The 27,992-nt window shown below is 43.7% G+C and overlaps 2 gene segments (V, D, J or C); both read left to right on the top strand.

The window, feature by feature from the left end:
* LOC308556969 (T-cell receptor alpha chain constant-like) overlaps nucleotides 1–27,992 on the top strand; it is a 543,909-nt gene that overhangs the window by 449,751 nt on the left and 66,166 nt on the right.
* On the top strand, nucleotides 15–11,392 carry LOC308556956 (T cell receptor delta constant-like). The segment is given in 5 exons: nucleotides 15–125; nucleotides 8,582–8,860; nucleotides 9,448–9,513; nucleotides 9,840–9,953; nucleotides 11,129–11,392.

Genomic DNA, 27,992 nt, shown 5'->3' with positions numbered 1-27,992 from the left:
AGACATGAGTGGGTGACAGTGAGCCATGCAGTTATCTAGAAGAAGAGCAACTCCAGGCAGAGGGAACACAAGTGCAGCCTGGGGTGTGTGAAGTACAGTAAGGAGGCCCATGTTGCTGCAGGAAGGTGAGTGCAGGGGAGAGGATTTGAAAATGAGGTCAGGTTGGTAATGGGAGTGAGGAGGGAGTGGCTTGTACTCTACTGTAAGGACTTCGGTGTTTGGATTTGAGAGAGAAGATTAGAGAAAGGAAGAGAAAGGACCCAGAGAAAAGGCCAAGGGGGACGGAAACCTGGATTCCGGTCCTCACCCGCAGCCCTAAGTGGACACTTTCAAATGCCAAAGACATAGGACTCTGCTCTCCCTCAGCAGCCTCGCCCCTGGGGAGCTCTTCATTTAGTGAAATTACATCCCTCAAGTAAAACATATTGTCTCTATATCTAACCCTAATAAGCATTCTAATAATTATACCTAGGCTTTCTAGTTTAGAGAATGCTTTCTATGTACCTTTTCATTTACTTTTACAACCTCCCAGTTCAGAAGATATTACCTTTGTTTTATAAAGGAAGCAAATGAATCTCAGTGAACTTAAGGAACTTGGCGAAATTACACACTTAGTAAGAAACAGAGTCAAACTAGGTTTCAGGTTTTCTGGCATCTTTCTTCTTCATAACTGAAAACCACTCTCCATTGTGGTGATTCTCAAAGTAGGATCTACAGTCCTTTATGAGCTGTAAACCAATCTCAAAATGTATATTCTTTCCCTGCTTTTTAGAGTGACATATAGGCAATCTCATGGACTCTAATTTTTATATATGACAGAGGTTAATTTAACTGTCACTTTTAAGTGTATGTCGTTAAAGCTTGCTAAAATTTTATATTCATGAATATGTTATTAAAATATACTGAAGACTGATTCTACTTTATACTAAAAAGTCTGGCTCTGCACAATGCTGGCAGTGATGCCAAGCTCTGGCTGAATACCAAATGGAATTCCCCTAAAACATAGGAACGTGGTACGTAACTCACTAGGTCTTTCCCCCACCTAAGTGCAGCTCAAAGATTGAGAACCACACCTCTATGATCAACGTGCCACCTTTCTTTTCTCTTGATCAAACTAAAAGACTCCTTTCTAGTCTCTCCCATTCAGAGCACAAATCCATAATGTAACATGGTAAAAGCTTAGGTTTCTATTTGACACAGCTATCGCCTCCTGTTTTGACCTGAAGGATAGCCCCAAGACTTAGGAGGAAAGAGGTTTGGCCAGATGAGACAGAAAATCCCATCCTTCACAACTGGGAGGGCGTTGCCATAAAGAGAAAGTCAGGCACTTTTTAGATTAGGTTCATCAGCTGTGAGAACTGATCTTTGGCAAAGGAACTTATCTGGAGGTACAACCGCGTAAGTGACTCATTTTTCCTTACTATGACCACTATATTTGGCAATTATCTTTGTTAGATATTGTCCCAAGTCACCAGCTTGGGAAATACTTTGCAGGCTACTGAAAATTCCATCTTTCCACCACGAAATTTAGCAAGCGGTGGGTTTCTGAGAAAATCCAGGATGGGGCGTCTGTTATGTTGATCCACTATCCTTCCTGGAGTTTGTGTCCTCCCTCTACTTATCTAACTTTAGAGAACCAGCTTACTTAATACCCAAGCCTTCACCATTTACAGATCTAGACCATAGCCAGGCCTGTGCTACAGTATATCTAGGAAATATGAGGCACAGTGATGAGCATGTTAAACCAAGAACTCTAAGACCAAGTGCTAATCCTTCTCTTTGGCTGACAAGCTCTCTGACTTAACTCCACTGAACTCTTAACCTCCCTCTAGCTAGACCAAATGATTTCCAAGGTGTCTTCCCGCTTTAGTACAGTATGATTAGTACCCAGACTAATTCTTAGGGCAATTTAGAGGACAAGCAGGGGAGTCCAATGGTATAAATGTCTTATATCCCAATAGGAATTCTGTGATTTAATTTTTTAAAGGCACTAGGAAAGGAGTCAAAACCCTCCCTATGCATCCATTAATTTGCCCTTATGTGACCACAAGGGTTTTACACGTGATCACAGGGGCTCCTTTCAGTCCTATTATCTATTACTCTGGTTCAATGGCTGGAGACCTGAGAGTAAGGCCCAGCTCAGCCACTCACTATCTTAGCTTCAGTGACTTCATCTATAATATGGTTCTAATAGTATCGCCTCATGGAATTTATTACAATAATGTTTGCTGAGGTAGTGTAAACACAAGCTGTTTGTAAGAAGTAAAGTACTTATACAAATGGTAGTCATCTATGATTATTATGATCCTTTAGAGAGACTCCAAGTCTTTTGCATCAATGACTTTTGCTCCAACCAACATGTCCTTCAACCTCTAACTAAGGCATAGTTTTTTGTGATTGACTTAAGCCTTAAAGTTACGTTTCAGCTGACAGCCATTTGGCAATCCTCAGCAAAACCTAAATAATTCCTTTCTCCCTGTGAAAGGTGATCCTGAAGCAAAACTTGGAAGTAAGAGACGACATGTTGAGGAGATAATAGCAGAAAACTCAGGGACTTCCTTAAATGTTAAGACTCAGAAGACAACTCACATCAAACAGGCTGCCAAAGTGTAATGCTTAGATCTCAGAAACCCTTGCAAAATTCTATGTCTCCAGCTACACTTGTTCTGCTCCACCCACACCCTTCCAAACAGAAGGACTAAACAGGGGGCAGATAGGTAGCAAGGTTTTTTGTAATGACTCCTGAAGTGGTGCTTCGACAGCACATCTCATCTTTGGAAAGGGCACTCAACTCATCGTGGAAGCAAGTAAGTTACACATTTTACTTCAGTCTGTATATTCCTTGGAGTTATGGCATCATCCTGAATGAATGGTGTTTCTTGGGATGTCAGGAGGTTCTAAATTGGGAATCCACTGAGGCTTCTTGTTGTTGTTGCAAAGAGTTGGGGTAAAATTTGAAGACAAATTCATTAGTTTTCTCCCAAGAAAATATTCTATATATGCTTAGAAACTGTTCTAAGGATTAGTGTTCATAGTCTTCTACAACTGCCTAACTAGAGCTCTTAGTCTGGCCCTCTGATCAAGGACTGGGACCAGGGAAAAGGCAAGCCCTAGATGAGGAGAGTCTCTCCACTGTTTATGAGGAAAAAGAGTCATGGCTATGGTGTAAGAAGAGAGAGGGTTAGAAAACTATTATTAAAGGAGTTAAATCAGGAGAGTTTTATCTCCCGCAAATGACAAAAGCCAATCTTGCCCTTATCTCTTTTTACTGAGAGCGTGCACTGAATGTGCCTGATTTAAACTAAATGGTCTACAAGATCCCATACGAGCCTGGCTCTGCTGAGAGCAGTTATGTGCTCACCTCCCTGTTAGCCCTGAACCTGAGGACTCCGCACAAGGCTCAGGAGCCTGCATCCAAAAAAGACACAGTCATCAGCTTCAAGACAATAGAGACAATAAAGTGCTCTCCTGGACACATTGTCCACTATCAGTGTGCCCCAGGGTTTGGAAATCCAGAGGCTATACTCGGGTAGTTGGGGTAGCTGCCAGCAGTCAGTCACTGGGAGCAGTCTAAAAACAACAGCCTTTCAAAAGTTTCACAAAATGCCAAGTCCAGTGGGGCAGGTGTTACCTCTTACATGGTTAGATTTTTTTTATTTTATTTTATTTTTTATTTCAGAGGAAATAAAGAAGTGGGGAAAGGTACATGATTGTGGCAAGGCTGACAGTCCTGAAAGCAACTGGTAGTGTCCACAGGGTCTGTGCCCCTCAGAGTGTAATATAAACTTACAGGAATTCTTGTTGCTTCCAGGGAAATAGTGGAATTTGGTGAGTTTTCTTATCTTTGAGGGGAGAGAAACTAGAGCAATGAAAAGAAGGACAGAAACAGAATTATATTGTAGCTGATTGCAGTCTGACTGATGTTGGGCAAATTGCATATGAGCAAAAAGTATTATGTTTCATTTTCCCTTTAAATCATTTCTACTTGAAATTCAGAATTACCTGCAATGTTAGAATCAAGTTTCTGAGGCTGTACCTTTGGGAGTCTTGGGGAAAAAGGAAAGAGATGAGACTGATGCTTAACCCCTCTCCTGGGACCCCGATCGTGCTCTCTAATGAAACTCTATTTACTTCTCTGGGTTTTTTCTTCTGGGCAGTGATGGAATGTAACATGATGATGTGAAGCTCAGGAAGGAAGAGTGAGAATTTCAAGTCAAGCCCCCAATCCTTAAAATTTTGACAGCAAATAATGGTCCTATATAGCTGCCATTCCCTTTGGCTCTAGCTCTAGACTCTCAATTTTTGGTGATGAGACGGAGAAACCCATAGGGTCTTTAAGTTCATTTTCACATGATCACTCTATTCTCCTGAAGCTCATATCTTGACCCAGAGCCAGGGGAAAGTATAAAACAAAAACAAGCAACCAAAGCAAGCATGAGCTCCTCTGACCTGCATCCATAACACACAGCACCTCTGGGCTCTCCCAGCAGCTGCCAATCTCCTGTTCAGCCATCAAGTCCTTTGAAAGTCTTTCCCTGGAGTCAGGGAATTAGAAAGCAGATTTGTTATTATTGTGAGACGCAGCGTGACTGATGGGAAAGAAATTAGGTTTCTAATCAAAGCGCAGCATTTGTGACCCAAGAGAAGGGAGCCAGAATATGAGAACAAGACCTGTGTCTAACATTCCTCGTTCTAACATTCATTATAATAAATGTCAACATTCAGTGCCCCATCCCTGCTCCCAAGCTATTGTGTTTTTTCTTAGGTCTCCCAATAAGCCAGGAGTACGTTTTCCATCTTGAAGGCAGATTTGGGTCACCTGTGACCCTCTTTTCTTGCTTTGTTTTAGCACTAGTCCTGTCCCAGTGTTCCTTGGCTGGGGATTTCATGCTCACATCTTTTTTCCCCAGCATTTAAACTATTATTAGCTTCAAAGAAAACTGAGACTCTGTGCACTTGGCCCCCTGAGCTCACCAAGAGCAGCCTTGTAGTTCTCTGAGCTGTGGGGTCTTTTGGCTGGGACCCAGGCAGGGGAGGCAGGATGCAGATGTTCTAAGCCAGGCCCGGGGCCAGCCCCAGGCTGGTTACCTGTGAGGCAGCATCGCAATGTGCTCCTGGGACACCCGACAGATGTTTTTTGGAGCTGGTACCCAACTCTTCGTGGAGCCCCGTAAGTTGATTTTTCCCTCTATATTTCTGGGGGTAAGTTGAGGGACTAGAGCTGCCATCCAGTTTGCATTACTTAAGAATGTAGACCTAGGAGATGTGAAATGGGCCGGAGTGGCGGCATTAGGCTGAGTTACTGAAGTAACTCTTTAATTATTTTATTTTTTTAGAAACATATGTTAAAACTATAGCTCCCACTTATTTCTGAAATCTTCAAAGCACAAAGGAACCTAGAAGAATTATACTAATAGTTGGAGCATCCAGTTCAGGAGGAGCAGTGGCAGATACACTTGGGCCCAAATTCTCCAGAAAGTTGCTTCATCCTTACACCTCTCTTTGGTTAAGCTGACTAGTGTGCCTGCCTCATTACAACCTGAAAACAAATGTCCTGCATCTTGGAAGGTTTAGGAGAGAGGTGTTTAACCTGGTGAAAATAATCAGGTAGAGCAAACTGATATTCTAGTGTTCAAGTTAACTCCCATGTTGGCAGAGAGCCTTGAAATTGTGAGTGACATTTGTTATAGATGCTGCAATTTTTAAGGAGCCAGTAGGACTCCTTATGTGAATATAAACCCTAGATGATTCCCAAGTTTAGAAATTCCAGAAGACTGTTGGTGAAAGGTATACCCTTCTTTTTGTATTGTTTACCAGCACACAATCTTAACATTGGGCTGGTACTCAAAAAAGAGAAAGTCTAAAAACAAAATAACTATTATCCAAACAAATAACACTTTGAAACACATGTTGAGATGTAATTATATTTGTGGACCATTAGTAGAGACTGGAAATTCTCAAAAGGTAAACAATTAATTAAATCTTTAAATTTTAGACTACAATAGTGCAAATTTTATACAATTTCAAGTTTTGGTTTAAATATAAGAATAGACTAGGTTACATATGGCAACTATATTGAATGCATTCCATTTTTTTTAAATGCTCAGTTCAATCAAATGGCCTTTTCTTTGGTTACCATGATACCAGAGAATGGATTGGATAAAACACTTCTCTTTCAAGCAATTGTTTTGAACATACAGACAATGACTGAGAGAGTCTGAGAAAACTGTTTTACCAAATCAGTGCACTGTGCTCTGTCTGAAATGCTGACTAATAGATTCAGAGCTCAGTGTTAAAAGTGAATAGTCTTCTTCAGACACCTGTGTTGGCTGCTATATTACACTGTTCAAATTATTCAAGCCATGTCTCTCCAGCCCAAAGTGATCATAGACAACTGCCTTTGAATGTAGATTTTTAAATCCCAAGCAAGCCTTAATTAGCCAACCAAATCAGACTAGGATTGGATGATACACTTAAGTAACCAAGGAAGTAGAGATTTTTTGTTTCTGTCTTTTAATAGACAAGTTTCCTTTCTCCATAATTCGTCACTCCCTTGAAAATTAACTGGAATAGATCTCAAACCAGTCAGTATAGTGAGCAAGAAATGTCGCAGTTCTGAAGGGAAGAGAATGAGTGGAACATGTGGTTTCTAAGTCCGGAACGTGTGGTTTCTAAGCCGTTACTGCCAGGGTTATCAGTGTCTGTTATCAGTGGCTTCGATTCTCACGTAGGTTGAAAGCATTGTCCAGGAGAGCCCTTTGAAAAATCCCCAATCCCCCTCTTGTCTAGAGCTAAAGCCAAAAAATATAAGAAACTAGATTCTTAGGAATGAGTTTCCTGCCCTGAGTGACTGGAAAAGAATCCAGTCTTTTAGTTGAGCTTCCCGGGGGGGGGGGGGGGGGAATTGTGATGGTAGTAATGAGGTGGCTTCTCTGAATAGCTGATTTTCTAGGAAAACTCTGATCAGCCATGGTCCATTTACAAAGTGGTAATGAACAGGAGCTTCCTGACAACCACTCACTCCATCTCAACCAGATATAACAGACTGATTTGGTTATAGCTCTGCTACCATGAGCTTCACAGCTGAAACCCAAATCCAGAGTCAGGACAGAACAAGAACACTGGAAAAATCATTCCACATTTACATCACCAAGACTATTTGTTTAGCAATACCTTATGTCTTGATTGTAGGCCATAGTAAATAAAAGTACACTGGAATTCAACATATTTTTTATTTGATACTAAGAAGCCAAACTTAGTTAAGTTTTGAATACTAAGGGCCATATTTACACAAGCTAGTATCATCGAAAATCAGCAGATAAGCTTACGATTGGAAATATATCCAGATCACCATTCGCAGGTTGGTTATCTTTCCTGATTTTGGGCATTTGCAGGGCTCTTTCTTTAGTAGTTATTTGAAGATAGACTAAGAGTTCAAGTCTCCATGGATGCAAAATGTATCACAATTCAGAAATTTCAGTAAGGCACAATGGGAAAGAATCTTCACTACCCTGAAAGCTTCAAGATTTTTGGTTTTTGTCCGGCAGGGCGTGGCTCAGCGGGTGAGCATCAAACTGGGATCCAGGGGATCGGGGTTCGATTCCCGGTCAGGGCACATGCCCGGGCTGAGGGCTTGATCAATTGCTCTCTCATCATTGATGTTTCTCTCTTTCTCTCTCTCTCTCTCTCTCTCTCTCTCCCCCTCTCCTTTCCTCTCTCTGAAATCAATAAAGATATTTATTTTTTTTTAAGAAAAGATTTTTGGTTTTAAGTGGGGGGGGGGGAGATGCACATACAAAGTAGCAGATAAATGGTAAATCAAGGTGAGACATGGCAGGAGAGAAGGCTAGGAGGAAATCCAATTATTGGGGCCAACATTCCACAGCTCCGCTTAGAATAAAACAAGAAAAATTGACTTCAACTTGATTTACACCTATAAAGAATTTCTGAGAATGAGTTGTTATTCTCTGATTAAAGACTGAAAGGAAACTGTAGGGTAGACTTACAGAAGAAGTATTCACCTAAAGACAGAGAGATGTATCACTTAACTTCAGCAGATCCCTTCCAGTCCATAAAATGGAGGTGATGCCCTAAATTGACCCCAACATCAGAATGCTTGAACCAGTTATGCAGTCCTTCTCAGATCCTTGATTCTTTAATCGACATAACGCAAAACATGAGCACCTGCCCTGACCTCCCTCCAAAGGCCCATGCATTTAAAATAAACTAACTGATGTGGACAGGTATTCAGCCTGACCTTGATTGTCCAGAGGATTGATTAATAAAACATAGATAACTGAAACTCAGATAATCCAGAACTTTTTTGTGGTTGTTATTTTCCATCTCTGTTCCCAACCATATCTCTTAGCAGCTCCTAACTGGAATTTAAACTGACTGCCTTTCATATCTGTTCCTCTTGGAAATCCTTTCATGGAGGTGTTAACAAGCCCAGGTGACTAAAAGGATGCAGGAAAGTCTGAGTTGTAGTGTCTGGCCCCAGGGAAATTGAGGCAAACACCACTGTTTAACTCCAACACATTGTGGATAATCATCTCATGAAATAAATTGATTGTATTTGCAGGAAGTCAGCCTCCTGCCAAACCATCTGTTTTCGTCATGAAAAATGGGACCCATGTTGCTTGTCTGGTGAAGGATTTCTACCCCAAGAATGTAACTATAAATCTCCAGTCATCCAAGAAAATAAAAGAATTTGAGCCTGCTATTGCTATCACTCCCAGTGGGAAGTACAGTGCTGTCAAGCTTGGTCAATATGAAGATTCTAATTCAGTGACATGTTCAGTTAAACACAACAATAAAATCTTGTACTCCACTGACTTTGAACAGATGAAAAATTCTTCAGGTAGGTTGTCTCTGGCTTCAGGGGGCTGGGATTGTGGGGAAGAAAAGTTGGAGAAAGGAAAGTTGGAAATGTAAACTCTTGACAAATAGTTCTCAACATGGTATTATGCTGGAAACAAGACATAGGCCCAACTATACCCTGTCATTGGCTGGGAAATTGAACTCTCTGCATTTCTGAGATGGAATCTAAGATAAAATTCATCTGTTTCATCCCCATCTCTCTTCTTCACCAATAACTGCCTCCTTTTTACTACTGACTGCCCTAGACTACTACTAGACTCTGGGGTTGAAAATCAGGTGCACTCTAATCTAGTGCGAAGGCCTAAACAAAGGGCAGCCAAGCCTATCATGGGTTAAGAATCCTAGTTGTTCCTACAAATTTGAGGCATGCCTGGATATTGGCCTCATGGTATAATGAAAAAAGCCCTTAATGGTAGGTATGTGGCTGTGCAAATAGCTGTATGACCTTAACCAAGTCACACCTTTGGTCCTCAGTTTACTTACTTAAAATCTTCTCCAGTTTTAAAACCTAAAATCCTTTGAGCCTCTTGGTTGCCATTGTAAGCGTGACATTTCTGTTTGTTCCAGGTAATATAAAACCAGTGGAACCTGAAAACATAAAGCAAACTTCAGAGGTCTGCCATGAACTCAAAGGTTAGTTGAAATCAGAGGGCCAACTTCACAATGAGGGGTAAAGCAAACTCTGTAATTGTCAGATGAGGCCAAACATCACCAGATTTCAAAAGAAAACAATAGCCATACTTGAGCTCAGTTGGTTCCCTCTGACCCTCCCAGCAGAGCTTGGGCTGCAAGCATGGATTTCCAAAGCTTGCCCGCTGGGTGTGAGCAGCAGCCTGCAGTCACTGGGGTCTGTCTGTAATGGTGATTCCAGGACAGGCTGGTGTCAGTGTTGTGGACCCAGTTTCTGGAAGGGAATTTATTCTCTCAAGGAAACCATCTTTACTCTTGTTCAACCACAGTTTATGCCGGGAAGATGAACATGATGTCCCTCACAGTGCTGGGGCTCCGAATGCTGTTTTTCAAGACTGTTGCTGTCAATTTTCTCTTGACTGCCAAGTTATTTTTCAGTTAAGGTAAGAATTAGCTGCTTCTTACTCCCACCTCCACCCGAACTCTTCCGCACATTGGGAGAAAAGGAGTTTAGAAATGGTAAAAGACCAAGAAGCACTGGGAAAGGGAAACACAGACACATATTTCAAATTAATGAGGAGAGTTATTTCAGATACTCAGCATAACAACACCGCACTTCCTGTCATCCTTTTATTTCAAACCAGACTCACACTCATTGTGTGGTATAATGTAATACCAGTCAATAACCCACACCTCCAATACAGGAGCTAAAAAACTGGAGTTAAATAAGGAGAATTCATCTTCATTTGACTATTTCTGTATCTGCCTAAGGGGCCATGGGTTATTTGCAAAGCCGTCGGTAAAACCTTACCTAAAGAACATTCAGGGGGAGCAGCATCTGTCTTTGCCCAGACAAAGGGGATGCCAGCTCCCAATCTTTAATCATAAGACTCTGATGTGTAGACCAGCCCATCACTGGGGTGAAACTAAACCCCCATTAGTCATGAATAACCCACTACTAGCTACTCAGGATGCATATGAAGTCTTAGCTGAGCATTAATTATTTGCCAGACATTTCTTGCATTCTCTCTTCAGGTAAACTTAGATATGAAATTCAAACTGGGGCCCAGGTTTGCCTATGAAGCCCCTTCTCCAACACCCCCAAATACTCCTCAGTCCCAGTTCCTGATCTAGGAACAACTCTAGACTTAGAGTGTTGGACTGATCTGACGCAGCCTGCAAGCGTACCCAGTCATTCCCAAACAGGTGACTGTTTTACCAACTGTCCCAAGAACATAGGCCATCTGGCTGTATAAAAAGAGCACTACACCAAGAGTCAAAAGATCTGGGCTTTAGTACTGACTTTTTCACTAGCTCACTATGTTACCTTAGCCAGGTTGCTTCACCTCTGAGCCTGGGTTTTTGCATGTGTAAAACAAAGAGTTAACAATGACTAAAGGAGAACAAATGGGTTTCATAACTTGTGCCACCAATGATACACCAAAAGTGACCAGGGGAACTATTGCCATGTGCAGAAGGGAAATGTGCCATGATAGTTTAGTGAAGTCTGTGGTGGCACTGCCACTGGCCATCCCCAGGCTACATACCACTACGATTCCTTCCAGCAGTGATGGCCTCTGATTCCGTATCAGCTCTGACAACTTTACTTCACTTTCAGGCTGGTGGGCAGGAGAAGGCTACACTCCCTGAAAGAAGCCAGAAGCCCACAGAAGTGCTTGTACAGCTTCCGACTTCTCAGTGATTCAAGTTAACCCGCCCCAGCCTTGCTTAAAATGGCTGCTTCCCAAACAAGTTTCTCTTTGAAGGCAACAAACCCAGCTCATCCTCCAGCTTGGTGAAAAGACTAAGTCCTGGGGGGTAGGGTTTATGGTCCTCAGTGCTTTAAATGCTGCTTTATAAATGGACATAAAGATAAAAAGGGATAGAGGGCTCGTTTTTTATTTCTACAACTGACACACTTTGAAAATGATGTCTTGTTCCTTTTACTTTCTATGCCTTCAGAAATAGAAGGTAGGAGCCAACAGGTCCCCAGCTGTTCTCACAGAAGAAAGCAGACCCTGGGGGAAGGAAGCAGGTGTCCTTTACCTAAACATGAAAGGCCCTGCCCTAGATCGGCCCCAAACTGGAATCTCATTTACAAAGCACTTTCTGCTCTTTCTACTACTTTACAAACAAAATTACTTTTGACTCCCTAACACTTTCCATGTAGGCAATGCAAATTAAATCTCATCTAAATACTCTCCAAGCCATTCATGGAGATCAGAGTAAGACAGAGGAAGTGCACTTCTCTCTATTAATTGATTTAACAAACATGAATTGACTTCCTCTAAATTCCAGGCACTGTGCTAAGTGTACAAAGATAGACAAGACAGGCCCTGGCCAGTCTGGTTAGAGCATTGTGGGTTCGATGTCCAGTCAAGGGCACTTACCTTGGTTGCGGGTTTGATCCCGCTCCAGTAGGGGAGCATGAGGGAGGCAACCAATCGATGTGTCTCTCTCACATCGAAGTTTCTCTCTCTGTCTCTCTCTCTCTTTCCCCCCCTTCTTCTCCTGCACTCTCTCTAAAAAATCAATGGAAAAAGTATCCTCGAGTGAGGATTAAAAAAAAGAGATGGACAAGACAGGGGCCTTGCTTTCAAGCAACTCACCGTGCAGGTATTTTTGGAGGGAGGGGTAGGAATGAGAGCCCTAGATTTTCTCTGTAAAAACAGTATCTTTACTACCTCTTGCCAGCCAACCTCTGCACTGGGAGTTGGAGGTCACTGGACACAGGACTGTCGCCTGGGCCCTTGGTGTGGAAGGTTTTCTGCCATTCTTCTCTGACACTGTCTCTGTTGCACATCGTGTGTGCCTCGCCTCTGGCTTTACCTATTGCAACCACCACAGGCGGAAATTCACCGCAGGGCCCTGCAAATTCGCTGTTGGTCAGACTGAGCTTTTAGGTCAAACCCCAGCTTCCTGAGCCCCTAGCCTTCAGGCTTTCTGCCTCGGGGACCCAGCCCTGGGTTTCCTGTTGTTATCGCTTCTGCTACAGCAATTAACAACAGTAGTGTCCCCGGTATAGCCCATGAGCTCTGCTACTCCCTCCTCAGCAAGGCCACAGCTGTTTCCAGGTGCACCCACTCAGGGAGCAGAACCCTAGCAACCCAGTATTGTGGTTTCCTCAGCACCCACGTGGGTGTCAAGCGGGAGCCTATGAGGTTACAAGTGAAAGAACACCCCTCACCAACAACTCCCCTGCCATCGCCACTGGCAAACTCCCACATCATGTCCTCACAGCCCAAATCAAAGAAAAGCGGCAGTAGCACTCTGAGTCAATGGGTTTAGGACAAACTAAATGTATAAACCAGGTCCATCCAGGGAAAAACTATGAAAAGATTCCACACAACTTCATCTTGTATGTGTAAATAATGCTCATCTCCAAAACATTCACACCTGTTACCTTGAGTCACTTTAAAATGTTTCTCTGAAGTTACTAAGAACAAATTATTACATTCTCATTTTTCAAAGGAAAAAAAATATGCCCTTCCGAAAAGATAAGTAGCTTGTCCAAAGTCACCCAAGGAGGCAGGGATATTGCTGGGAGCAGAATCAAGTTATCAAGAGTGCCACCCAGGTTCCTCTACAGTAGCACACCGCACCCCCCAAACAAGAACAAGGTGTGGACTTGAAGTTCAGCTAGGCCAGGTTGTTTAAATATAGGGTTATCCTTTACTTAGTATATGAATGAGCCACCCTCTGGCCCACTTTGATCATGAGAAAAAGGCATCCTAGCACATCACAGGACCATGAATTTCTTCCACCAACAGGAGCCTCCAGAAAAGATTGAAGGCAGGAGCCAGATGTGGCTGTGCCTGTCTTCAGATCTGGGGCCATGACATTGGGAATTACGGTTTTCCAGAGCTTTCACAGGCAGCATCACAACAGCCCTGAGGGAGTCTCCAGGAGACTGTTATGCACTCAGTGGGCAGCAAAACAGCAATCCCACAGGTTGAGCCATTTGCCCAAGGCCTTTGGTTCCTTCATTCTGTTCCTCTCCTTCCTCTCTACAGTGACTGCTCTTCATCTGCTTTAAAGCCCAAGTAAACTGCTGCCCAAACCATCTACTGTAAAGCCTCCTAGGCTGCAGCTGCCAGAGAGAGCCCTAGAAAGGCTGCACAGCACCCTGGCTCTGTCATTAACCAGCTATCCGACCCTGGGAATGTCCTTCATCTCTCTGGGTTTCAGTATGTTTCCTATAAAATAATGTCTGAGACTTCCACTATTTCTAAGGTTACATATAATAACTCTAATAGTTTGTCTTATGGCAGAGAATTCAATGGAGGTAGAGGAAGGGGGCACCAACTCCCAGGCTGAGGGTGTATCTATTTTGACATCAGGTAATTGGTTTTCCCCAGAGGTAATTCTCTCCCCTGGAGACACCACTGAGCTCCAAACTCAGGAACTTTGAAGCTGGGGTTCTGGGATTCACGGACAGCTTTCTGGGAATATCTCAGAGCTCTTCAGTGAAAGAAAAATGTTCTCCAAATGAAGTAAGTGAAATGGAGTTGTCGAAGAGCCTCCAGGAGGAATAAGGTGGCTGCACAAGAAGACAGGAAAAAAGAATTGGGGAAAATGTGTTTAAGTAGGTAACTTTGAGTTCAACTTGATTCTTAAAAAGAAAATAGAGCAATTCACAACAATGGATAAATGATGGAGACTAAAATAAAGACACTTCTGATGGGCTCTCCTTAGACTGGCCCTTCGCCTACATCATTCTGATGGCCTCACAGAACACAAAGCACATACTTGTCAAGCCCTCTCTTTATCAGGCATGACCTGGGCACTGGGACACAAAGATGATAATCCCTCAGACACACAGCTCTCCCTTCCCTACCACAGGCACTCAGATAGCAAGGGGACACTGAGGCAGAAATGTGAGGTCTTCTGCTCCATCTGAAGCCAGGGTGTCCCCCTGGAGGTGACACGCATTTTATTATTCAGCAGACACGTTAGGGCATGTCTAGAGGCCAGGCTGGAACACAAAGTGACTAGGAAGAAGGGTGCCATGTCAAGGACGTGAGCTGCCCTGAATGGAGGCTGCCCCCAGGGGTTCATGCACAGACTTCCTGGGCACCTGCATCACCATGGTGGTTAGTAGCACAGTAGTAAGTGGCTCTGTCTTCAGTCGTCACCGAGGCGATCACCAAGTGGAAGGTTTTGTGGGTCTGACTGTGCCGTACAGAAAACCGACCCTGAGTAAAATCTGCACCAAAAAACCCATTGCTATTTCCGTAAACGATCAGCTGAAAGAAATGACCTGGCCTTATTCGGTACCAATACAACTCTGGATCTAAATTTGTGGATTCGTAAGTACAGAGCAGTGTCACCTCACTGCCACTGGCCACTGTCTGGTCCGGGGAGCTCTGGGTCACTTTGTTACACAGCGTGCCCTGGCCTGTGAAGAGAAGAAATGGGGAAATGGTGAAGTCCTGCACCCCCAGCCACTGGGTCCAACACGAGCCCACCCAGAAGGAACTCAATGGGCAGAGGCAAGAGAAGGGCACAGAGATAAAGGTCAAAGGCAGAGAATACCTGGAAAACCGGTGCGAGAAAGAAAGACGCCAAGCCTTTGAAAGTTAGGAAAGGGAAACGGGTGGCAGAACAGGAGCAAGGTCAACAAGTGAACGTACTTACAGAAAAGCAAAAGGCTAAAGCCCACAACACGGATCATCTTCTTTTCATATCAAAGCAGAGGCTATAAAATAAAATGGGGTCCTGAAACCTCTGAAACCATCTTAGGGCTTCTCACAGGAAGGAGATGGGAAGGAAATGAGAGGAGCCAGGCGGCCCTGGGGGTCACATGACTGGGTCACTCCCTGAAGCAACTGCTTCCAGCCAAGGAAACATCGTTGTTATTGTTATTTTGGCTCTCAATCCATCTTGAACTAGTACTTTGGTAAAAAACACAATGAAAATAAATTACTTTTTAAAGAAAGACAGAAATAGGAACTGCAAACCCAACAATCACATGCTTAGATACCAAATTGTTATAAAGTGGCCTACCCTCCATTTGGGTATCCCCAGGTCACAGACAGGGGTGCCAGTGGTCACACGCTGGCCGTGGCAGCATTGTCGCATGGGGCCAAGCTCAGCTGCACACGCCTGTACTCAATAAATGGAATAAACGACGAGTCCCTTACTCTTCTGTGTAAGGACAGGGGTGAGAGGGATGGGCAAGATCGATTCTAAAATCTGTCTCAACCCTGAATTCCATAAATCTTTTCCTTCTGTTTCTTGAAGAGTGCCCTGACCCTGAGAGGGCTTGCTGCACTTCTCTCCTCAGGCCCTTTGTAGCACCTGCTTGTCTCCAGCTGCAAAATTCTCCCCCAAAGCAGAGCTGCCCAATGGATGCTGCCATGAGTGGCGGGTTACAAGCCTGCGGAGGCAGAGCTCTGTGTGGCCAATGGGGCCTGGGGGCTGAAGTCCCTGCAGCCAGCTCTCCCAGCCACATGTCATATGAATGCTGTTTTCTGCATAGGCCAGGACATGACAACAGCTGGGAGGCACTGCCCTGAAAAATAGAAGACTGACTAATTCATTCCTCCAAACCTAGGAGTGTTTCTAGTAGTTCTAGGAATTCCTTTGACCCACTTTTCCCCAATTCATCCGTAAGTCCTGCCTGGTTTACCATGAAATATATTTCCAGTCCATCCACTTCTCTCATCTCCCAGACACCATCATCCCTTGTCAGGACCACTGACTGGTCCCTGGCTTCTGCTCCTGTCTCTGGGCAACCTCTTTTCCAAGTCTTTATGAAATGTAAATCATATGACGCCAGCTGGACCTCCTTTCCTGGTCTGTACCACCCTGCAAATGGTCTGATCCCCGCCTCCTGTCCAGCATCCTGGCACGTCCTCTCTTCCCTCTCTTACTCCCCTCGGCTGCCGGGCCTTCCTTCTGGTCCTCTACCTGCCTCACTTTTCTAGCTGCCTGAAACTCTGGTCTGAGTTTTTCACAAATCTCAGCTCAAAGAAGCTTTTCTTGGCCAGCCCAAGTAAATTAGTCATCCACCCACTCAGAGTCACCCTCAACTACACCTCTTATTTTCTCTCACATCCTTATTTGAAATCATTGGATTTATACACGTTTTATTTATCATTTGTTTCTCCCATCTCACACCACCCCCAACATACACACACCATAATGTGAGCTCCATGAGGGCAAAGACTTTGTTTATCTTTTCACAGATATATCCCCAGCACCTAGCATTGTGTCTACCACATAATTGACAATCAATAAATATTTGTGGAACAAAGGAATGCAACTTTGTTCACTTAAAAACTCACCATTGTCATGGAGAAGTTTTCAGATTTAGCAAGTAAAAATACAAGACACCCAGTTAAGTTTCCATTTCAAATGAACAACCAAAAAATTAGTCATATTTGGGACATATTTATACTTAAAAAAAGTAACCAGTTTATCTGAAATTCACATTTCACTGGGCATCTTGTATTTTACCTGGCAACCAACACCAGGCAGTCCAAAGTCCCACCATGAACGGGGTGCCCCCAACAGGGGCTGTCCCACTGGAGCGGCTGCTGCCCTGGCCTGCACTGCCACCTGCAGGCAGGGGTCCCCTCCACAGGGACCCAGCTTTCTGCTGGCAAAAGGCCATTAAGAGCTGTCAGGTCTCTGACATCCCTGGGCTCTGCTAGTCCTCACCCAGGCTCCTAGTGGCTGTCCCTGTTCTAAAGGTGTTGCCCAGCCTTGATATTTATAAGAAGGCAGAGTGTTCCCTCCTAATCTGGGTGGTAACAGCTTTCCTGCTATTCCTCTTCTGACTGCCCCACCTCAGTTACAGCTGACTGCACCTGAGAACAGAGAAGAGGCTCCAAACACCCTCACTAAGAGGGTCACACCCTTCCCCTAACGCTCCACACTAAAGGTTCAGACACTGAGACCTCTTTGAGGTGGCAGAATCATGACACTCCCCACCACGGAGTCCTCCCAACACACCTTGAAAAGCATCCCTTCAAGAAGGGCACCTCTCAGAACATCAGCTCAGAATCATGGCTAAGAGTGAGGCTCTGTCACAAAAACAAAGAGTAGATTGGTGGTTGCCTGGAACTGGGGATGGGGGAGGGGAGGTGGGGGGATGGGGAAATTTTGGTCAAAGGGTACAAACTTCCAGTTATACAATTAATGAGTTCTGGTGATCTAATGTACAGAATGATGATTATAGTTGCTAAGAGAGGAGATCTTAAATGTCCACACCACAAAAAAGAGACAATGATTACGTGACATGATGAGGTGCCAGCTAATGCCACAGTGGTAATCATTTTGCAATATGTAAGTGCTTCAAATCAGTGCTTGGTACACATTAAACTTACACATAGTTATATATAAAGTATATTTCGATAAAGCTGGAAGAATTAAAAATACAATTTTTCAATTGAAAAAAGGTCGGATTCTGGAACTAAACTGCCTGTGTTCAGATCAGCTCCAGTATTTCCTTTCTGTGTAACATCAAACATGAACTAATTCTTCCAAACCTCAATTTCCCCATCTGTAAAATGGAGATAATAATTATAGCTTTTAAATGGGACTCTTGGAATATTAAATGAAACAACACATGCAATGCACCCAGCAAATTACCTAGAAATGTTAGGCATTGCTGTTGCTATTGTTTTTTTATTAAACAGACTGATTAATATAGTCCCTGAGAGATTTATTCTCATCAAAGATGTTCAGAGAAAAGATGCTGAGTGAATCTGAAATATGAAATTGTGAGATCTGGCAAAATACATTTTGAACAATTGCAAAAAAAAATAAAATTGAATCACATCTTTAATTTGCTATCAATGCTGCAAGCATGTCATAGAGTTCTGTGCTCCCCTGAGACCTGAGCCAGCTGTGCTCTTCCTAAATCCCTAAGAGCATTGAAGAGAAATTCACCTTCTAGCCACTGTGTTATGTCTTCCAAAAGTTGCACAGGTTTGTTCGTGAGGGATCACAATGTACAACCAAGTGGACCCCAAAGTTTCAGGATAAGAAGGATTCTCAGTGCTGGGGGTAGGGTGGAGGGGGGTATAGGGGAAATAAATGGTGATAGACAGAGACTTGACTTTGGGCAATGAATACACAATACAATGTACAGATGATGTGTTGTAGAATTGTGCAATAAACCTATATAATTTTGTTAACCAGTGTCACCCCAATAAATTCAATAAAAAGGGGGGGGGGAAAGAAAGACCATCAAGATTGAATGATTTATTACAGACTTACTGCCCTTGAATTTCTCTGCCCTATCTCCTTTAAACCTATCACATCTGCAGCTTGAACAGCTACCTCCCCAAGGCATTGAGTGTCCTGGACTGACTTTCAGAAGCCAAAAAACCACCACTCAAGAGGGGGCCTTTAGACCTGGCGGAGTCCAAGAGATTTTGTAAACAAGTCCACTCTTGTCCAGAGCTTGGATCTTGATCACTATTATCATTCCTTAAAGGGACTCTTCTCCCAGTTTCCTCTGAGGTGGGCAGCTTTGTTTTTGACTTTGCAGCGCCCTCTACTGCTTTAATTAGCCCATCTCCATAAGTCAGTCATACTGGATGTTGACAGAAAATAGGTCAGGGGAGGAAAATATTCTTTGTTCACAACTTCAGTCAAACAAAGCTGCTGCTTCTGTTCCCATTCCCCTTTCAACCCTGAGACTGGCAGCTGCTTCTCTCTTGGCCCAAAGGGCTCATTCTCCCCAGTCACTCAAAGAGGACTGTCTTTGAGAATATAAGACAGCCCCCTAAAAGGGTAGCTAGTCACTTTCTTGTCAATAAAACACTTAATGCAATAGCAAAGAACATTAGGAAATTTCTTTGGATGGATATGGGCAAGTGCATCTCTTTTTTCATGACAGAACAGAAACGTGATTGAGAAGGAAAGGCTTAAACATCGGAATGTGCAGTGGTGGGATTGAGTGGTCTAGAGAAAGGGTTTCTGCATCACTTTCTTCCTGTGCCACTTTCCATTCCAAGACCCCAGGATGGACCTGGGCTGATGGATAGCAGGAGGCATGCCAGAGAGGGATCCAGATCCAGCAGTCATATTCCAGCCCCAGGACCTCTGTTTCAGGGAAAGATCTTGCTGAAGGTCATTTGCGCAAGAACGAGAATGAAGGTCACTACCATGATTTGTCGCCCAATGCCCTCTACAATGCCGACGTTTGAAGGAAAGCTGTCAAGAGGACAGGACACTCCATGGTGTTGCTGTTGCCACCTCCGCAGAGCCTGTGGAAAGAAGTCTTGGTCCAACCAGGTCAGTGATACCTTTTGTGATGGGGCTGTTGAGGGAGCTGGCCTGACTTTTACCAACCAGGTTTCTCAAGCCATCTGTAGGGTTTTCTCTCCAATTATCCCTCAGAACAGGGAGCACAAACAGGTTATATCTCAATTACCAAGGGCGAGCAATTGGTTGTGGCTCTCTGGAGCACACTGTTAAGAAGGATCGTGAGGCCAAATCTACACTCAGAGGGAAAGAATGATGTGTCTATTAGCAATATCTGCCATGAGAGCAAGAGCAGCAGGTAACACCACACGGTTTTGCATTTGCCATCCCTGCCTCAGATGTCATTCCTATAATGAGTCCCACAGAGAAAGAATCGTCAGAGCCAACTCTCTGTTGGATTATCCTTTTGGTAAAGGACAAATTTTTAAGTCTCTATCTTTCCCTTGTCTTTCCTGGGATCTCATGAGCCATTTTCCTCACTATCAATTGCTGTTGCCTGTAGCCTAAGAAAAAAAATGTTAAAAATTAATTAAGACGCTCTATACCTCTCTCTAAAATCATAAACTATATGGCAACACCAATCACCTCCCTTGAATGGCGTACCCACTGTTTAACTTGGGTCTGTCAGTAACCCTCTAGGGATGGGGACTACTCAGGCAAGGTCCTTGTTTTCCTGAGTCACATGAAGGAGGCAGCAGAAAACAGGACTGGGACTCGGTGTCCTGAGTTCTAGCCCCAGCTCTGCCTCTAACTATCTACATGACCTTGAGCAAATTTACCCTTCAGGGCTTCAGCTTCTTCAGCTTCACAATGAGGGCGTTGGCACAGGCAGTTGCAAAGTTCCCTTCCAGATCGTGCGTCTTAGGATGCTAAAGTCTGAAGCTGCAGATATGATCTGAGGGAGTTATCAGCTTATATTCCCCTGTGCGTGTTGCTTAAACTCCTTATTGCTCAGCGAGGGGGGAAAACAAAACATGCCTCTTCACTGGGGCGTAGCATAATTTCCTGATTCAATATGTGCAACTCATCAGAGCCTGGAGGTTCATACCCAGATGCCAACTTGGAATCCAGTTATTATTGCATCTGGGAGAGAGAAAGTGCTGAAAACAGCCTTTGGTGAAAACATCAATTTGGACCAAAAAAAATAAATAAATAAGAAGGAAGAGGCTTTGCAAAGTGTGATAACATTTGGTATCTATTTATCATCTTCATCTTGAAACCATCTCTGCCCCTGTGCTATTTCTGCTCTGAAAGAGGGAAGAAGGGCAGACCTTTCCCCAGGAAGATGGGCACCTGCGGGGGACAGAGACAGGTCTCAGCCTAGTGAGGAAAGAGAACAGAGCTGATGCCACTTCCCTTTCAACCATGCTGACGCTTCTGGTTTTTGTAAAGGGGCTCACTCCTGTGGAACGTGATTAATACAAAACTGACATTTGGAGCTTAAACTAGAGGAATCATGCAATTCAGCAAGTAATATTTGGCAGAATTGGGGTGTGTTTTTTCATCTGAAAATTGTCAGAGAGATACTCAAGTGTTCCTAAAGGAACAGGAACAAAAGGTGAATGTTTAATACATTCAATTTAACAAATATTTATGAAGTGCCTGCAGTTTTTCCCAGGGATCATCTGGCCAGTTTCTGAGGAGATGTGGTCACTGCCCTAAGGGAGGAGGGTTTTTGCTGGTGGGCCAGAGACTGGACGCACAAGAGCAGACTTCCCTTGGAGACCCAGACACGGTTAACTGTGGCCCTGAGTAAGAAGCTTAGCTTCAGAGAAAAAAGATGTGCACAACGCATGGATAGTCTAAAAGGCCAGGTAATAATCAAAAATGTTATTTTGCCATTGGCTTCAGCACATATTTGATTATTTTGTAGGGCAGGTTTATCTTCCCAATGTTAAGTTGTCTTCAGCCGTTCTGTAAAGCCAGGGGAGGGGGGGGGAAGCTTTTCAAGAATCGTCCGTTTCTGAAATTAGGCTCCCAGCAATCAACATAAGTGGAACTTTTTGTCTTTCCAATAATGAAAAAAGGGGCCTGGCATCCTTCACATACTTGATGCCCACAGGGCTCTCCTTCCCTGCTGTTGGCCAGAACCAGCGGTGAACCACCAGGCATTATGGTTCTTACAGATCTGCCCAACAGGGTGGGCCCCAAGAAACAGCCTGTCGGTGTTCAGGGTCTGGGGCTCTCAGCTGCCTGTGAAGCCAGAGAAGCACTTTGGGCCACCTTGGCATGGTCGGTCCTCTCTCCTCATAGCTGAGCCCACAGCTGCATTAGTAGAGAGGACACCCTAAATGACCTTGCTCACAAAACCGGCCCCCTATTGTGCCCTAATCACACTAGAGACAGTCTGTGGTCTAAGAGGAAGTTGCAGCTCAGCCCTGAGAGGGGCTTTTAGTAAAGGGCCCAGGCACTGTGTGAAGAGCACTGAGAAACCCATCTTTGGAAAGGGGACTCAGTTAATGGTAAGCCTGGGTGAGTACCTCCATTCAGACGTCGTGTTAGCAGAATCCCCTCCATATCTAACACCTGGCCATCAGGGAGCTGAACAGTAGGCTAAATGATGAATTCCCTCGTCTGGTGGGAAAGGCTGTAAAGGTCAAACCACCTTTCCTGTGGGTAAGCAAGAGCCTGTAGTTTATGTAAAGGCGTGAGCCCCTGTGGGAAGGAAGGAAATAGGAAATTAACATTTGGAACTGGGACTCAAGTTAGAGTGAAATTTGGTAAGTACTAGCTTTAAACCAAAAGTGTCAGTTTATTTGGTTTGAGTCTTTTTTAATCATCTGGAAGCTCCAGAGAAAGAACACTTCTCCCTGAGGATTTGGTTCCAAAATTCTGACTTAAAACTTCTAAAAGGATCAAATGTGAAGGCAGACGGTAGGCTTAGAAAACTCTATTGTTTCCCTATGTGGCATGTAGAGACCTGCTTCTCTCCTGTGTGCTTGTTTTATTCTATTTAGGACATGAGAAGGAGGATTAGGCACCCTGGAGGGAAAACATTCGCACAGCATTTTTAGATAAATTAGCTCCAGAGAATCCAATCAAAGGCTATCATCTCATAAAGTCTTTAAAGACCACCTAACTTACCTCTTTAATTCTGCAATGAGGCAGAGAAATTTGGAGATTTGTGAACCTGTTCAAGGTCACACATCTGAGCCTGGTGCCAGGAAAAGCCAAGGCCACTCATAGCTCTGACCAGGCCAGACCCAAAGGAGAGAAAACACCATGGTCCTTGGCAAGGCAGCTTCATTTGTACCTCAAACATTCTCTATCCAAAACTTAGTGAGCTCAAAACAGAACAACAGAGTTCTGGAGGGAGATAAAAATGATTGCATGCCTGTTGGGGAGAAAAATCTAGCTGAAGTAGGGACAATAGCAGAACTCGATGTTAGAGAAGAGGGGCAGCCATCTGCAGACTGAGGCAGGGAGGGGAAAAGCTAAAATGAAAATGCTGATCCTGTCTTCAGACAATGACTATGACCATCAAACACTACCTATAAATTCTGCAGAGCTAATTTCTTTCCCAGTGGGAGTTCATATTCTATGATAGATTGCATCAGCTGTGCAATTGCTTTGAACCACAGAATATGTATACAGAATTGGCTTGCTGAGCCGCTGGTGTCTTAAAGTGGCAATCACATCTCTGGACATGCCTCTCAGGCCTGAAGCTCTGGGCTACCAGAAGGAAAGACACCATCACGTATTCTGTCTTCGGGGTTTGGAGGTTGAAGAAAAATTTTAGTTCTTGGGAAGCTCTGAAAAGCTGGGTTCATTAAGTTGATGCCATAGGTTTTTGCAAAGTCCCTCAGCACAGTGTTCAGCAAACCGGTGGTTCTAAGCTCACATTTGGGAAGGGAACTCAGCTCACAGTGAATCTTGGTAAGTAGAGGAGAGAACTGAGACCTCTTCTTCAATGTAATTGGAGATGCTTTTTACTCCCACTAATGGGGACGTGGCTTCTTGACCCATCTCTGCTAAAATTCAAGGCCTGCCCTGCCAAAAGGTGCCCTCTCCACCGAAATGGTCCAGTTGTGGACGTGCATCCAAGCAGCTGAATCGGCCTTCACTAAATTCTCACAAAATCACTTAACCCCCTCATCAGACTGCTTGCTGGCTCTTCCATTACCCTCAAATCCCTCCTGGTTTATCAGTTAGAGGAAGAGAAGTGCCCAGGGACTTACAGATTTTTCAGGTCAATGTGAAAAGAGGAATGTGGACAATGTGTTTGGATTCTTGGGAGGAAAATAATGATGATTTATGAATCGCTTGCTCTGTGCTAGGCAATGGGCTGTCTGCTTTTTACCCATTACCTCATTCAACCCTTATACCAGCTCTGTGGATTGGGTGCTGTTGTTAGCCTCATTTTATAGAAGAGAACTTTTTGTATTTGTATAGAAGCACAGGGAGGTTTCTCAAGTTGATGCAGGAAAAAAAAAAAAAAGAAGAGGACCTGGAATTTAATTCTTGGCACTCGGATTCCAGAGCTAAATGTTTATTAGTGAAGGGATTATGTTGGTGGGTGAGTCACTGATGGTTTGGTCTCTAAAGTTGCTAAAATAACTCCTGAAGAAGTGTGATCTCGTCCTAATCCTTACAACATCACCAAGCAGTCATCGCTCTCCCCACTTGACAAAGAGAGAAACTGTGGTCCAGCAAGTTAAGGAACTTGCCCTGACCCCAAAGTCTGAGCTATTTCAAATTAACTGCAACTGCCAGCAGCTAGGTTGGTTAATTAATTTGCTAATCAATGAAAGGCAACAACTAACTGCATATTGGGTAAATGTTGGTTACCTTTTTCCATAGTTCCTCTCTCTTTGCAGGAATAACCGTGCAATTGTATTATCACACAACACTGTGTTTCTGGCTTTGTGCTCCCCCCTGGGAGGGCAGGAGCTGGGCTCCCAGCACCTGTTGGGGTGGTCTTGGCAGTATTTGTAAAGCAGCGTGTGAGGGTGTAACTCAGGGAGGATCTGGAAAACTATCCTTTGGACAGGGAACGAAACTGACAGTAAACCCAGGTAAGTTTGAGTAACTAATGTTTCCAAATTTCTCTCTGGAACCCTGATTCCTAAATTTCCCATTCCGTTTTATAACTAAGTCCAAACCACAGCAGCCCAATTCAAACGACTGCTGGTGTGTACCTTCCTCACGCAGGACGCTGCAGTTTCCCCTCGGATGCTATTTCATGTAGAGATGAGCAAGAGAGTGTTCGCGGAGCACTGAACTAAGGAGTCTGACTGTTAGAAAGCATAATGTCTCGTTATAATTGATGGGATTTTCCAGGAGACTAAGAGAAAAATCTCTCTGAGCCTCTATTTTCTTCCTCCGTAAAAAAGGGAGGCAATTCTGACTCCTGCTTCTCCAAAGCAGGCGTGCTGTGGGGGATGTCAGCACGTTTTCGGTGAAGTGACAATAGTGCAGGGACAAGGAGGGCCCGGAGGGTCCATAAACTCCAGCACTAGATCCTCATAATAAAGAGCTGGTTTTATATAAACGTTTAGTTAGATAGCAAGGGGAGTTTGGGCATCTGCGTTTTCGTAGAGTGTCGTATCATTGTGTGATACTGGAACCAGTGGTAAGCTGACATTCGGAAAAGGAACGACTCTGAGTGTTAGACCAGGTATGTTTTAAAGATCACTTGTTTCTAAACATAAGCCGCCGCTCTTAGAAATTCAGTGTAAGATCACGGAGTTACTCGCCCAGTTATTAGCATCTTCGGGGGCTTGGTGCCTTGTGTCTTTCTGATGAAAATAATGAAGGCAGCCTCTCACTGGAGCCTCTTTACCACTGTTCCTTCGACACATTTAAGCACTTAGAAATGTTAAGCTTGTTTTTGTTATTGTTGGAGACGCCTGTCTGACGAATGGAATCTGAATTGAAGGTTTCTTGTGTAGGGGAAGAAAGCCTTTAGAAAGAGGCAGGGGGTGAGGGGGAGATAGGACAGATTAGACTGAAGCACACAGCAATCGCAGGGATGTGCGGTGCAACCTGATCCAAGAGGAGACAGTGAGGCTTAGCCTCCAGGTGTAAACAACTGAAGCACCAGGCTCATGTTATCTACCTTGTCTTGCAGGTCGGTTCAATTAGGGGGGAAAATTGTCTAATCCCCGTAATGCTCAAAATCTTGGAGCCAAACTAGCTGGGTAAAGCCATGTCAGATTTTCTGGTGCTGACATTGATAACAAGCTAGTATTTAGGAAAAGGGTAAGAATAAAAGCAAACATTCAAAATAGAAAGATCTTGAACTTCTGAAAACATGCCCCATGGCACTGTTACATGTTGCATTCCTGGTGGAGACATTTTTACCCTTTCCCTAGCTAAGCCCTGCATCAGAGAAGCCCCTTTTGATTCCCACTCATTTCTGGCCCCTCAATTAAACAGTAGCAACTAAGCTTGGAAGTGTGAGAGGACTCCACAATCCAAACACAAGTACAACCCTTCTCTCCACCTTGCAATACCCAGAGGGATATTTTGAGTGCTGCCCACCATTCTCAAAACAAACCTAATTTCAATTAACTTGAATGTGGCGGAAATTTTGCCCCATGAGGGAGTCTATTTACTATAATGGAAGCTCATTCCAGGAAATTGTTTAGGGTTTAACTTTTGCTTACAATTCCCAAGAGATACCAGCTACCCAATGGGTACCTCAAAGTAAACCTTCTACTTTTATGGTAAAACTATTATCCATATTCAAAAGGCTAGAATCAGGATGTCCCGGTGTTATATTAGCTCCAAGTGACCTCCCTGAAGTCCTTTATGCCTAAAAAGCACAAGATTTTAAAAAGAATGTCCTTGCTGACCTGCATGTCCAGTTGCTAACTAGACTCCAAAGAGCAGGTGGGTCAGCTACTATGTGTCCAGATTGGGTTGGATATTTAGAGTCCTCCAGATATTAGAAGTGATAATCAGGAAAAGCACATGCCATTCCATTTTTGTTTATAAATTTCATCTCTCCCAGAGAATTGTTATAAACTTTCTCCCAAAGGTGTTATATTCATCCTTCTTTTGGTTCCTTTATTTGTGATGTGTACAGAGATGAAATATTGGTAGAGATTCAAAAAAACATCCATGAGAATTACCTTAAGCTTTGCTGTCATAAAAAGTCTAGAAGCTAAAGAGATGGGAGGCTGACATTTTGGAACCAGATTAAATAGGAAATCCAAATTAATCCCAAGGAGCAATGCTCAGTGGATCGTTATTTAGACATAAACACGTCAACCCCGCAAGCCTGGTTGCTCAGTTGGCTGGACTGCCCCCATCCTGGCTTGCCTGGAAGAGTCATAATAACTTGTTCACTCTGATCCTGTCTTGGAAAGACAGAAATGTCAATCTCGAGCCCTAAAAACGCCTTGTGATTTGGTTTATTTCTATAGAGTTTATCATTACACACAGGGTTCTGGAAGTAATAGAAAAGTGCATTAATAGCTCCTACAAATGGAAATGAAATGTAAATTTAGATTGTAAATATATGACTGCAGTAAATAGATAGCAAGGAAAAAAGATGAAAAGATTAGACACTTGACACATTTTTCTAATCCTACAGGGGAAGTTTCTATAAATAGTTTAAAACTGTTGGAGAGGAGGGGGGAGGAAGGGAGAGGAGAACAAGGCAAACAGATTTTCTCCTAATCTCCTCACTTGGCAAAATTGGAAATTGTTTTTTAATCATATTTCCCTGAGCAAAGGGGAAAAAAAAAGTCTGTTTTCAGACTAAAGGGCACATGGTTGGGTTTCTCCTAGAAGCGACCTTGAGGAGGGCTCCCTGTTGGTGACAAGTGCTGGCAGTGTCCTGGTTGGGGAAGGAATGAGCACAGAAATAAGTCTAAGCAAGTGTGCAGGGACAAGGAGGTCTCGCAGGGCAGGGCTGGCCCTGGATTTCCTGCCTTGCCACCTAACCTTTCCTGTTTCAGCCCAATGGATTAGGTCACAGATGAGCAGGTCCTAGGATTCAACCCAGAAACTGTAACGATGAAGCCAACTCATTTTCACTCAGGAGATCTGGCATATCCTGACTTTAAATGTTCTTTTAATCCAGCTGCTTTTAGGGGGAGCTCTGAAAAGACTGAAATAAAAATTTTTATTTTTTTTTAAGGAATTCTATGACGTGGAATAAAGATGTTAAATATTTGGCTGGCAAAGAGATTAAAAAATCTGGTACTTGTCTACAAAGGAGACTAAAAAAGACTTTGTCAAGGAGAAATTAGGGAGCCCTAAAGAGACACCGTCCGAAACCTGTCTGGCTTGTGAGATTCAGGCCATTGTCC

The sequence above is a fragment of the Miniopterus schreibersii genome, assembly GCF_964146895.1.
Source record: "Miniopterus schreibersii genome assembly, chromosome: 1".
Lineage (NCBI taxonomy): Eukaryota > Metazoa > Chordata > Mammalia > Chiroptera > Miniopteridae > Miniopterus > Miniopterus schreibersii.
This window is presented reverse-complemented; position numbering and strand designations above follow the sequence as displayed.